The 12,888-nt window shown below is 40.6% G+C and overlaps 1 protein-coding gene across 4 annotated transcripts in view; it reads left to right on the top strand.

The window, feature by feature from the left end:
* The window catches only part of dock4b (dedicator of cytokinesis 4b), a 177,211-nt gene that overhangs the window by 80,643 nt on the left and 83,680 nt on the right, over positions 1-12,888 (top strand). The window lies entirely within an intron of this gene.

The following is a 12,888-nucleotide window of genomic DNA, read 5'->3' on the forward strand; positions in this document are numbered from 1 at the left end:
AAAGATAAAATTACCTTTCATTTCGGCTTGCAACACTAGGCAGGCCAAGACTTTTCATCTGACTTTTCTGAGAGCTTGTGTTTTGGCTTCTGTCCTATTAAAAGCTCTGTCGGTTGTGCTGTGACAGTGCAGTAGCTGAGATATCTCACATTTAGAATATCAAGTTAGGTGAAATGTCCTGTGCAACTTGTCCCGGAACTGTTGTATAAGTAGCTCTACACTTTTCTCATGCATGCCGTTGTGCTTAAACAATATACGTTCGCTATATGCATTTGTTTTTAGGGAGTTGTGGCTACTAATGAGAAGAGGCACCATCTGTCTCATGAGTTGAGACTACCAACTCATGATGGCAGGGCATTAATGCTCTGCCATCATTTCCTGCTGTGTGTAAATGAGAACTGAGCTGCCCGGAGCAAAAACTTCTCCAGGGTTTAAAAAAAAAAAAAATCAAAATTTAAGAATGATTCATGGTTTACATTACTAATTTAGAGAGTACAGGTATACATTTTTCAGCACTAGTCCAGAGGATATGTGCATAGAAAATACACAGGTGTTTCAAACTAACCTTTTAGAATAGTGAAAGTGGGTCCAGATTGATATATATTGAGCAGTTAACTCAGGAAAAAGGCTTTTGTGTTCATGTTTTATTAGCTAAGGTGATTCGGCATAGCATATGTAGTTTATTTTTAGTGAAACCAAGAAAAAGAAGAAGTTGGGGTTAATGGCTGCTGATATAAACATGGAAATATTCAGCACCAGCTTTAGAAATGCATGTTTTCCTGGGGTGATGTTGCTACAAACTATTGACTCGGTGAGGCTAAGCGCAAACATGCCACAGTTTTCAGGTGTTAATTCGTTGTCTTTGAAAGCCATGTTTCCTTTTCTGTCCACTTTCATTTTTATACACCACCTAGTGTTGATCCCTCAAATGAAATCCTGATATGTGGTAGTAACGTGTCAAAATGTGGAAAACGAGAGGTATGAGTAGCGTTGCAACACAATAACAGGCACTATACCTGTCAGGCTGTTTTGCATAATCTTGTATGATTGGTGATATATTAGCTTCAGGTTCAAAAGTCAAATTGTTGTGTCTTCCATTTTTCCTCAAGTGACTCTATCCCCTTTAGAAAGGTTAAAATCCGATTCTCTTTTTAAAAATGAACCCTAATCCTTTTATATCTCTCCATCCTTATGACCCTGTCTCCGTCTGTTGCTTCTCCGTGATTGATTTGGACTCGCTTTATCCCTCATCTCTTCCCCCGCTGGCCCCACGGTCAGCATGAACATTCTGTACGACTGACGGGGACTATCTCCTCTCCTCTCAGGCTGACACACTGCACAGGAGGCACACAAAGTGCAGCGAGAGTGACACAAAAACCTGACAGCTACTTATTTCTTCTGCCTTCCTCCCTTTGCTTTGATCTGCTCTGCTTCTGTTTTTCTGTTACTGGCTTTCAACCTCTCTCTTCCTCCCGTTCTCTCGCTTTATTTGTCACCCGTGCCTTTTTGCAGCCTTAATACATCCTCTCTGCCTCGCGCTCTCTTTCTGCCTCCCTGCTCAGCACAAATCTCAGAAGTGATTGTGGACATAGGCGATGTCCCCCTCTTGACGGGCACAGAATAAAATCCGAATCAGCATACTGTCATTGTATTGAAAAAGCGTCGACAGCTTGACTTCAGTCCGACAATGCTCCTTTTGCTCTTTTTTTTAGCAAGAGAAGAAGGAGGTAGAAGGGCTCAAACAGGCAAAACATATCTTGGTTATATTTTCTCAAAATATATCATAATTGTCATATATTGTCTTTGGTTTAGAGAGCAACAAACCAAACTACAGACTTAGTTCATGAAATATGATTTTTGTCCTTCAAATTAAGACTTTTGATTAAAATTACAGATATTTGCATTGTGTAACCAAAGTTTAAGTTCACACTACTTTGAAGCTGCAAACTGTTTAACCTAAATTAATCCTATCTTTTGGCACAATTTTATTTGAAGACCTTCAGATCAATAAAAAAGTTCAAATTCTTACTCAATTTGATCAAAGTTTAAGAACCTCCAGTCAACATTGTTTGCACCAGTTTCCCTCATAAATCCAGATTGATTGACTTTCACCTCGAGGCCGTGCCTTCTTTCCTTCTTATAAATGCTAAATTTACATTATTCCTTTCTCGCCACTCTAGGGGAACTTAATAATGTGAGAAATGCTGTTTGCGAGTGGGTTTTGTTTTATCACTTTATAATTCTCAAGGTCTACCTGACTCCTGTTCCACTAAATTCAATTGAGTTCATTTTAGAAATACTTCATGAAAACCAAAGGCAAATTACTTTTTTTTTTTTTTTTTTTAGTAACTCACTTCGTCTTAGTGTATTCAGAAACTAATTGTAGGTTGTTGTAGGTTTGAATTTGCTGGAGCGTAACTCAAATAAAACAAGGGTATATTTTCGCTCTGTAAGACGATCTCAAGGCACTACATCTAAAACGGCTCCATCTTTTTTTTCTATTGAAGTTTCTGTTGACTTGTTCAATCAAGTGCGACTATGATACAGTTAGCTTTCCCAGATAAAAACCCGTGTACATCAGGTTTGATTACCTGAATGTTTGTGTTAGGCAGAGCAGGAAGGAAGAGTACAAGAAACTTCCAAATCTTTTAAACCATTCACCTGGTTGTATTGTTGATAATAAAAGCAGCAAACAGAGAAAACCACAAATAGCTTACAGTTAGCTTGCTAGCAAAGCTAAAGCCAGCTTTGCTCTTTGCTCTAAATGAAGTTGTTTCCAGTTTTTTTTCTTTCTCAGTCTTAACAGAATTTTAGAATCCCAAGTTCATTTATCATGTGAAGCACAAAGTGCATTACAGATAAATATCCTGACCATTCACACCTGATCTGCATATGGCAAAGTCTTGCTCTAAATCATGTATATTTGATTTACCCTCTTCAGAAAGTGCTTACTTTCCCGTGATTAATGCTCTTGCTCCATATTTTCTTGTGCAACAATAATGGTAAATAAAACAAGAAAAGGAGTTTGTTTCATCACTTATCATCCTGATGAACTTGGATTTAGATTACTAATTGGACTGCTGGAACACAATGGGATTCTTAAAAAAAAATCAAGCGCGTCATTGTGGGTTTTTTTTCTGCCTCCTTGTCCTTAATGGTTGTTTGCTTGGACCGGTACGTCAGCATAATGTGACTTCAAGGCCCTTTTCATTCTGCTGCCGAAACAAAGCGCGCAATCAAATGGGCCACATTCATCAGCTTTGACTAAGAATGCGCCTGAAAGTTTAAAGAGGTCCACGAAAGCTGCAGACTGTGTTGTGTATTGTTAAAGGCTGCATGCTTTTTTTTTTCCCCTCTTTTTTTTTCTAGTTTCAAGTTTCTGTGTGCACGTTCTGTTTTTGCCGCAACAAAACTACATAATTTGTCATAATTGGATTCAAGAGTGCCTGAAATGCAGATGGAGGTCAGCCGCGCCGCCTCCTCCCTCGAAAGAGAGTGGGGAGGGAATGCTTCGGCGGTAGACGATAGCAAAGGAAGGAAGTGGAGGGTGCAGCACATTCAGAAAGTTACAAACCGATGCAGTTTCGTGCGACACTCCCAGTTCTAACGGTTGCACCTGAGGGAGGAGAGGCAGATGTTTCTCAGCCCGCTTCACGCTCACATCTGCTGGCAGGCTTTCTATTATCCATCTGTGGCCCTTTCACGACCCCGTCAACCGTTCTCGGCAGCATCTTTGTTTCCTAAATCTCTTGGTTTGAGCCGTTTTCCCCATCAGCCGCACTAACGAGCTTAAATTATCTGCTCCTCCCTGCATATATTTACATTTCTTTGCCTTCTCTCCACAAGGTTGCTTGAGCTTATCTGCTGAAAATCAACAGAACAGCGAGGGAGTAGAGGATAGAAAATGCATGTTGTGTTCAATGAGTTTGGGCGGTATGAATCATTAATGATGGTTAGACTTTCTCACATTGTTCTCGTCTTATTAGCGGTGCACCAATGTGATTTGTGTGGCTGATTTGAGACATTTTCCTCAGATTATAAATATACCTCACAGGAAACCTTTACCCTGTTTGTAAAAAAAAAAGAAAAAAAAACAAAACATAACCAACACTAATGTGCCAATACACAGTGTTGTGCGTGATCCCATTAGCAAAACAACCTCTACAAAGTGTTCCTTTTTTAGATACTTTTTAACATCTTTATACTCGTGTAGTATTTTTGCTTGGTGGCTGTTTTTCATGTTACCTCTCCAAAAAGTTGCCACAGTTAGCTAATCGCTGTTCTGAAGCATTTCTGATGTTGCCAATTCGGATTTTCCAAAGCAAATGTGACGTACAAACTACAAAAAAAATAGCCCAACAGAATTTTTTTTTTCTTCTGATTTATCTATTTTACTGTAAGTTGTGCAACAGCTTGCAACATAGAGTGCATCTGAGTGGGTTGGAAATGATAAAATGTTGCAATAATCTCCATAAAGAGAATGTTTATTGAGGAAATACGCAGAGCGGGACTCCAGCAACAAACATTTAGCTGCAACTTCCTCAAACGGAGGTAGAAATTTATTGCTTCTCTGACTTCAGGTTGAGTTCAGGTGAAATCTGACCTGGTTTGACTCCCATCCAACCTGACACAGCAGGGACTTCTGACGGACTTGCTAGCTATTTGTGAGGTTTCATGGGGTTTTTTTTTATTTTATTTGAGAAAATTAGAAGAATTTACCTCACTATTTGTGCAGCATACTAATTAAAAATTATTTCTACCCAACGCCAACTTGTAAAAAGGATAGGATTGCCCATTTATTCACGGGGAGGTAAGCCCTCCTGAGAAGATTATCATAATTATCTCATCTCACCTTTGGCATCCGTGAGTTATCTAATGTGTGCTCTCACCTAGCTTAGAAGCCTCACACACATCTGCACACAAAAACTCAGACAGATTAATACCAGGGAATGAGGTGAGGTTTTAGTGCTCTGACCTATATTCCCGCCCAATCTGTGTCATTTATGATATTTTGTGCCTAAGCTGGCCAGTAGGACAGGCTGCGGTGGTCCTTTGGCTCTGTGTACCTGACGATTTGCGGAAACCTGTCACTCTTTTAGTAGGTGATGACGCCAACTAATGCTGTTTTTTTTTGGGGCGGGGGGGAGTGGTTTGCCTTTATTTTAGTTTGTTTAAAATCTGACCAGACACTTTTGCAGGATTTTTAAGAAAAGAAAGCAGCCAGAGTTCCTAAACCTTGGACTTTTTCACATTTCATGTTTTAGAGACATTACTACGATGCTCCTGAATAGAGCTTTATGTACAATTACTTTCAGAAACACCTTTGTGTCATTTGTGTTGGGTTAGAAAACAAAATCGCAAGTTTTGAAAATCATCACGTTTCAATGGACAAAGTGTCTGTCCAGTAAAATGAATAGCAAGGTAACCAGAGTACTACTTTGAAAGAATGACAGTACGGTTGTGTTAACTCCAGAGGAAGTTGGAGAGCAATGCCAGAGATGGGAGAATCTGTTCACATGACAACTCTTCTAGAAATATTTCAAGACGAAAAGCTAGAAGGAATCGTCATTTCTGTTTGCCACAAGCCAAACGGCGCACACAGGAAGAGAGGATGCTGTGGTCAGATAAAAATAAATGGAACTTATTGTAAAATTAACAAGGCACCCCAAACCACATAGGTACAACTGTGAAACGTGGCGGCAGCGTCGTGCTGTGAGGAAGCTTCTTTTCTACAGGTTCTGCTGGCTAGAGTTGATGAAGATGGGCAGAGCCACATATCCTGGCAGAAACTTGTTGAAGGCTTTAAGATTTAACTTTCAGAGGGATTCTACTGATTTACAAATGGATACATGCTGAAATTTTCAGATTTTAAAAAAATATAAAATACATTGAAGTGTGCAGTTGTATTTTGACTATATATATATTTAAGATGAATAGGACTACTTTGTTTCTACATGCTGGTGGGACATGCTTCTAGTGTCATTTAATGCAACAGATTTTCTGTTTGTTGCAGAGGCTATGCCGTCACGTCGCCAAGCCCTGAGCTGCACTTTCAGTCATGCAGTCATTCCAACAGGAGTAATAACATTCCCCACACGGCCTGGTCGTGAAAACCACCTGCTCCTGTGGCGCGATTTAAGCGAAAGGTTTATTGTTGTCGGAGAGCAGTTTTTGTGGCAGTGGCCGGGTTGCTATCTGCCGTCACACAATGGCAGAAAGAGGAAGCTGGCGGCCGGCAATGGAGAGGGCTAAATGAAAGCCGTTCCTCCTCGGTGATTCCGCCTGCCTTGGTTTTTGTCCGAGCTGCCTATCAGACCTCTGCGTCTGTCTGTATGTATGTATGTGTGTGTGTGTGTGTGTGGGTGTACTTTTTCCTTTTTTTTTTGTCAGTTTGTGCGTGACCGTCTGCCAACTCCAGCACCGGTTTGAGTCGGGAGGCCTTTGCTGCTTTTAAGCGGGCGGCGCACGTGCTCTTTCCCCTCCTGCTGACCTCGGCAGGTCGTTCCCCTCTTCAAATGCTTGATTTCACTTCCCGTCATTCCAAAGCTCGACCGGGGGAATCACACGCACACACACCCCCCCACACACAAACACACACGTTTGCTTGATCTTTCCCTCGCTCACACCGAAGATGTCAGGTACACCGCTTCAGCTGTCAGGCCCGCATTGATTTAGCTTCTCTGTGTTTTGGATTTTTTTGTTTTTTTTCTCCCGTCTTTAGAAATCTCTGGCTGTGAACACATGCAGGACATTAAGCAGCCGCTTTTCCCTCCACCGCATAGAAACGGGGGATGCCTGAAACCTCTGAGCTGGAGATTGCTCTGCGCGAACTCAGCGTCAACAAAACATAACTGAGCTAGCTTTGGTCTGAGTAGGAATGTTTCAGTCGCATTGCTGGAATAATAAAAAAATGCACTTTTGGTTTTGGCACCGGGGGTTGCTGCTGATTTTTATGTTTTTAATCTGTGTACCAGATGGGAGATTGAGCAGAATATGAGGGAGAAAAGAGGTACAACGCTGTTTAAGTTTATCCTCAAACACAATCAACAAACATTGATTGTTGAACAAAGAATCAAAGATGTCTATAAATTTGTCAGGATTTAAAAGTTACTCCAATCCAACTCTAAAATCGACATTAAAATTAAAGACTACAGGAAAAACATCAGTTGAAGATGTAGTCAGTTGACTGAAATGCATGTATCATGATCTAATATCTATTCACAAAAAGGACCGCCAGCAAAAGCGCTTCACTTGTAAACCGCTTACTAATAATGATCATTAAAGGAAAGTAATTAAAACCTAAAATCCATCAAAAACTTTAAAGTTTCTAACGCCCAAAGGAATTGTTTTTATGGCCTAATTTGACTTTCTAAAAATCCAACTAAAAATTCAGAAGAAACCCGCATTGATCTGCCAGCTGTCAGCACCAGAACGGCACCGTTTAGATCAGTGGTTTGCTTCAAATACTTTTGTTATCCTGACTTGGAGTTGTATCTCTACAAAGACGGTGCTCCATCTCCGTTTCTCGCACCTCGAGATATGGTTACGTATTCGGACAACTACCCTAAAGAGAGTTGCTAAGTAAAGCTGAGACTTTTTTCCAGATTATAATGGGAAACATAGAGAACCATAACACAAAAAATAGACAAACATGACATAGTGTATGAAGCAAGCAATATTTTTAGCGCAGTTGCATCTCAAAACGGTGACTAGTCTTCTTTCTGACTTGGTGGGGTAGGATTCTCCGAACCTTAGCCTTGACAGCTCACTGTCATGACTGAACCTGCTTCACACTCGGTTTGCCACACGGACAGTAAACTTTAAGATTTACCTCGTGCTACTATGGATTTTTTTTTTTTTAAGATTTCTAAAATTCTTCATTTGCAGTCATTTCTGCAAACTGGGTAACTGTCAACATATCAATCTTGTAATTTAACAAGAAACTTGACAAGGTTAGACCATTCCTCATTTAGATCAAGCCTTTTCTCCACCTTTTAATCAATTTATTAACCCGTTTTTGTGTCTGCTAAGGTCCTTGCATATGTGTAATTCACAATTCACACAACATTCTCACACACCTATTAAATATTCATGGTCTCTGCATTTGGCACCAACACAGGCCACTGGAGTCGCACTGGTTTCGTTGTTGTCAAATTAGCATATTAATGGCATAAATGGTGTATAATTAACACGTGGGAGTGGATTATGCATGTGGATCATTGTGGGATCAGTCATAGACAGTAAAGGGTTAGGCTTATTAGGTTAAAAGGAAAATTGAGGCGTGCGTAGTGTAAAATTGTCCATGTGTGATGTATTATGTAACACAAGTAAAAGCTGTAGACTCTCAAATCGGCAAATTCATCCTTTTTTTCTTTTTTTCTTTTCCCCTCTCCCTTCGCTCCAGTCATAAAGCACCAAAACTTAACGCTTTGATGGGCTGACTCATGCGAAGTTTGGTCTGTCTTCAAACGTTCAAGGAAAGCTTTGGTGTTCCTTCCCGCCCGGAGCTTGTGGCGCTGCGTCTTGTAAGCAGCTTAGACGAGGTGACGGGCAAACCGGACGTAACGCGGTTTGACGGGCCTCGGCTCCGAGCGGCAGCCTAAAACACGTGCAAACCTAATCCGGAGCAGTGGGGCCCTTCTGAAGGGATCTCGACTTGGTCATCAGAACACAAATGGGAAATGGCAAACAGATCTCCGCGTATAATCCTGACAGATTACTGCGAGCTCTAAAGTGGTCGAAATGTAGCCTCTGACCTCACAGTCACACGTGCCCCAGTCAGGGAGTTAAAGGAACGGTTGCTTCGAATCAATGCAGCTGTGCTTCTTCTGATGTGTGCATCAAGGCTGCAGATAATGATTTCTCTTCCTGGATTAGTCCGGGTGATCTTTGCTAATAGATTCTTAAATAATTACAGGCCGCTTAGCTGTTACTTCCTAGGCTTTTCTTTCTTTGCACCAGCTGTTTTTGCTGAATCTCAAAGTACTTGTGGAAAAGGCTTCTGAGTAATATTAGAAAACAAGCAGTGGTTTGCTTCAAAGCGTGTTTATTTGTTAGCATGGCCTCATCACAGTCCAAGTCTAAGTTTTATTCATGATCTGTAGCAAGATTTTGCAACAAAACTCTGCTGGCAGTGATCTGTAAGATAAAGCTTGAAATATGTATGAAAATGCATTGATCACAGCTGATAAAAAAAGTCAACTTAGAGCCACTCAGACATGTCAATCCATCAATTTTATTAGTGTAGCACATTTCAACAACAAGGCAGTTTAAAGTGCTTTACATCATGAAAATGTAAAAACATCACAAATGCATGCTGATCTCAGTCACCAAATTTTGTTACAAAATTTCATTTCATTTTATTTTATTTTATTTTTTTCATAGAACTTAAATCAGTAGCTTAAGAGCTACCATTAACCTCTCACATTGATAGGATTTAGTCAACAATGGAGAAATGGAAAAGTAATATTTTTTTAAATATATTTCAGAGTAATTTCTGGATTATCATTTTTATAGGAGCTCAGATTTTCAAAGCACTGACCTCAGCTGTTATGAAGGTGATAAGTGCTTCCCCTCCTGTACGTTAAATGACCCATCGGCAGCTGCATTAGCATCAAGCCACCAAACTCCTCACCAGAAACTCTATTATAGATCCCATATCTAGTATTACTATTCTCTTGCTTCTCACTCATGACCTTTTCCCTTTGTAGCCAAACTTGACAGGATCACGCTCTGCAATCGCTTTGCTTATTCATGAGCACATGGCTCTTCCAGGCTGCCGCCGACTTCCCACAATGTTCAGCTTTTGGACGACGGTCTGGTCAAAAGTAGCCCTGCCGTCGCCGCTGCCCACTGGACCGGCGTTGGGTAGCATCAGAGCGCGTGTTGTTGTGTGTCAATGCAGATAACGGTTATCCTCGCGGCGGTCATCGTGAGCCATCTGGACTGGAAAGCGACGACAGTACAGCCAGTTCAACGGACGCATTTTTTTTTTTTTTTAACGTCCGTGTTACATTTTTTTTTTTTTTTAGCGAAAGCAGGTCTGTTTTGGTTTGCTTTGCTGCACTCATGCCTCAGTGATCCCCCACTGCTGTGATGTGATATTTCTGTGATCACACAGAAATATCACATTTCTGAGTTTGGTTAGTTTTCCATTGCACTGTTTCCCCCCCGCCCCCAACTCTGCAGCTATTGTGTGGTCAGACAGCCATGAATGGTATCCGTCTCACTGTTTGTGTTTGTGCTCTGGCATCATTCTGCACAAACTGAGCAAAAAAAAAAAAAAAACAAGGGAAGAAGAAGAAGGAAAAAAAAAAAAAGCTCCCTTGAGATCAAACACCTTCTCACTGTTCTGGATCCACAATTTGGTGGTCAGTCAGCCTAGTTAACTAAAAGACAGTTGGACTGATGACAGGCAGCTGGGGAATAACAGACAGATAGCAGCTGGCTCGCGGATTGAGAAGAGCTAAGCTTTCAATTCGCAGCATGAAAAAAAAAAAAAGAATTTAGAGAGTCGAAACTGAATAATTGAGCCTGGTGAGGCTGAGGGAGCAACTCGGAGGACTCTTGCGTCGGGCAGACGCAGATGTGTTCTGCCGTGACTTGTCCTCATGTAAATGTGTGAGTGACGGGGCTTTGAATAAATTACAGCAGAAATGAAAAACAAAAACAAAAAAAAAAAACAACAGGCTTGTTTCCTTGGATGTGTGCACTTGTCTTGTCTTGGAGCGAATTACAAAGTCAGATGTGCGCAAACCCATTTTTAGAGATTGTTTCTGCAAATCCGGGGATAACAAGGAGCTGGCGACGCTTCAACACGGGCTGCGAAAGACGCAGAGACATTTTTGGATTACAGCTGGGAGAAGCATGTGGCTGTTGTCCTGAAATGTCTAGGAGTTAACCCACTGAATTAGAATTTGGTTAAAATCTTAATTTCAATAAGTCAACTCAAAAAAATTAAGCTACAATTACACTGGTCGACAACCAAAAACAATGGTCTGGGGTTTTTCCAACTGTTTTAGGGTAATTTTGAATTACTGGATCCAAAAATCACGTTTGTTTTGTTCAATCAGGCCAACTTTCTGAACTACGGATGCAACATGAGCATCAAAATCCATGAACTTGTTCTCACATCTGGATCAGATTCCTGAGAATCTGGGATGAATGAGTGATGAGCAGGAGGAGAGACTCCACCAGGACAGAAAAGAGACGGAGAATTTTGCCCAATGAAGACGTAACGTTCAATTTAAATGTACTTTCCCTTATCAGTCTTTACTATTCAATTTACAGAAATATTTCAAGACTATATTTCCATTCTTTTTTTATGCTTGTGGGTTACAGCCAAAGAAATCTCTAAATTCAGTTACTTAAACTATAATAGCAGTGGAAAATCTAATTTTAATGCAAAAAATGTTACGTTTGCCACCACACAGTCGCAGAGAAGATTGATATTTTGGTGCAGCAGTCGGTCAGTGACACCCTCCTTAGCTACGGAAAGTCTTTGCTACACATGTTTTCTGTATGCAAACACTTTAATAGAAAGTTGAGAGGAAGGATAAAGTTCAGAAAGAAAACAGGTGCAGAAGTAACACAGATGACCACAACATGAAGAGTGTTAAATAGCTTCCCATGAATTCATGCAGTTTACCCACAGACAGATTATTGAACTATACAACACTAGAGTGAAAATGTTTTGTTGTTGTTGTTCTTGTGTAATATTCATAGCTTAAAAAAAGTTTCTGAAAATGAATTGTAGGTTTTCATAAACTGTAATCCATAATCACTCAATAAATACTTGAATATTGAACCGAAGGATTCACTGACTCTCCCATCATGCGGGGTTCCAGTACGTCGTTTGAGCGCTGTATGATGATGACGTGAAATTCTCTTCATCTTTTGGGTCGAGGCAGGATCCCACCTCCCCGCCACATAGTGGGAACTCTTGTGTGTATCTAACTCTGATCGCACTTCTGCCGCATGTGTGTGTCCACGTGTGAATGGCTTCCTGTGTATCCATGTGTGTGCCAGCGTACATCGCCCTTTGAATGGGGCACTTGTGTGAATTTGCTGCCTGCGTGGAGTCAAGTTAATGTGCTGATGGGTTCGTATGAGCGCCCAGGTCCTGTGATATACGGGTAAATACTGCTGACTAACTCACAGCTTTGAACGATTGACACAATCTTTCAATGACTCTGAAGATTTTGCATCTCGGTCCACCCGTCATCCTCTGCTGCATATTTTTGTAGATAAATTTTCCACTTGCCGTCGGTGTATAAATTTGGGATCGCTGCGATGGCACAGTGGTAAAGCCTCAGTCCTCGATGTGGCCGTCACAGGCTCGAGTCCTGACCCGATGACCTTTGCCGCATGTCTTCACCTGCTCTTATAACCAACTTTCTTGCCACTCTCATTTAAATGAGAAATTATTGAATAGTCTTTTTTAAAACATCTGTCATTTGGACTTTTAAATAAAATTAACATTACTTAATTATGCCTTTTTCTCTGCGTTTTAAAGCGCAACCTCAAATAGAATGAGAAAACTGGTCTGTCCACATTTCCTTTGGTTTTTTGTTGAAAGGACTTTAGTGCAAATAACCAGCATGATGGAACTTTTTCTCAGTTTTGAGGCCATAGCTTTTTAAATCCTTGGTAGACCTTGTTACCAGCAAGCAATCTGTCTTTTCAGGTTACATTTGTTGCCTTGGAAAAATCATTTGCTAATTTTTATTTTAATACTTGGTAGCCGATTGAATTATTGAGTCAAAAACGGGCTTTTTCAAAAACGTTCATGACACAAAAGGATTTGTAATTCCCACATGATTATGAATGACTCCTTTAGTACTGTAACTGTCCATATATAGTAGCACTAATTGTCAAATGTGATCAGTT

The sequence above is a fragment of the Poecilia reticulata genome, chromosome 23 (assembly GCF_904066995.2).
Source record: "Poecilia reticulata chromosome 23, P_reticulata-male-v2, whole genome shotgun sequence".
Taxonomy (NCBI): domain Eukaryota; kingdom Metazoa; phylum Chordata; class Actinopteri; order Cyprinodontiformes; family Poeciliidae; genus Poecilia; species Poecilia reticulata.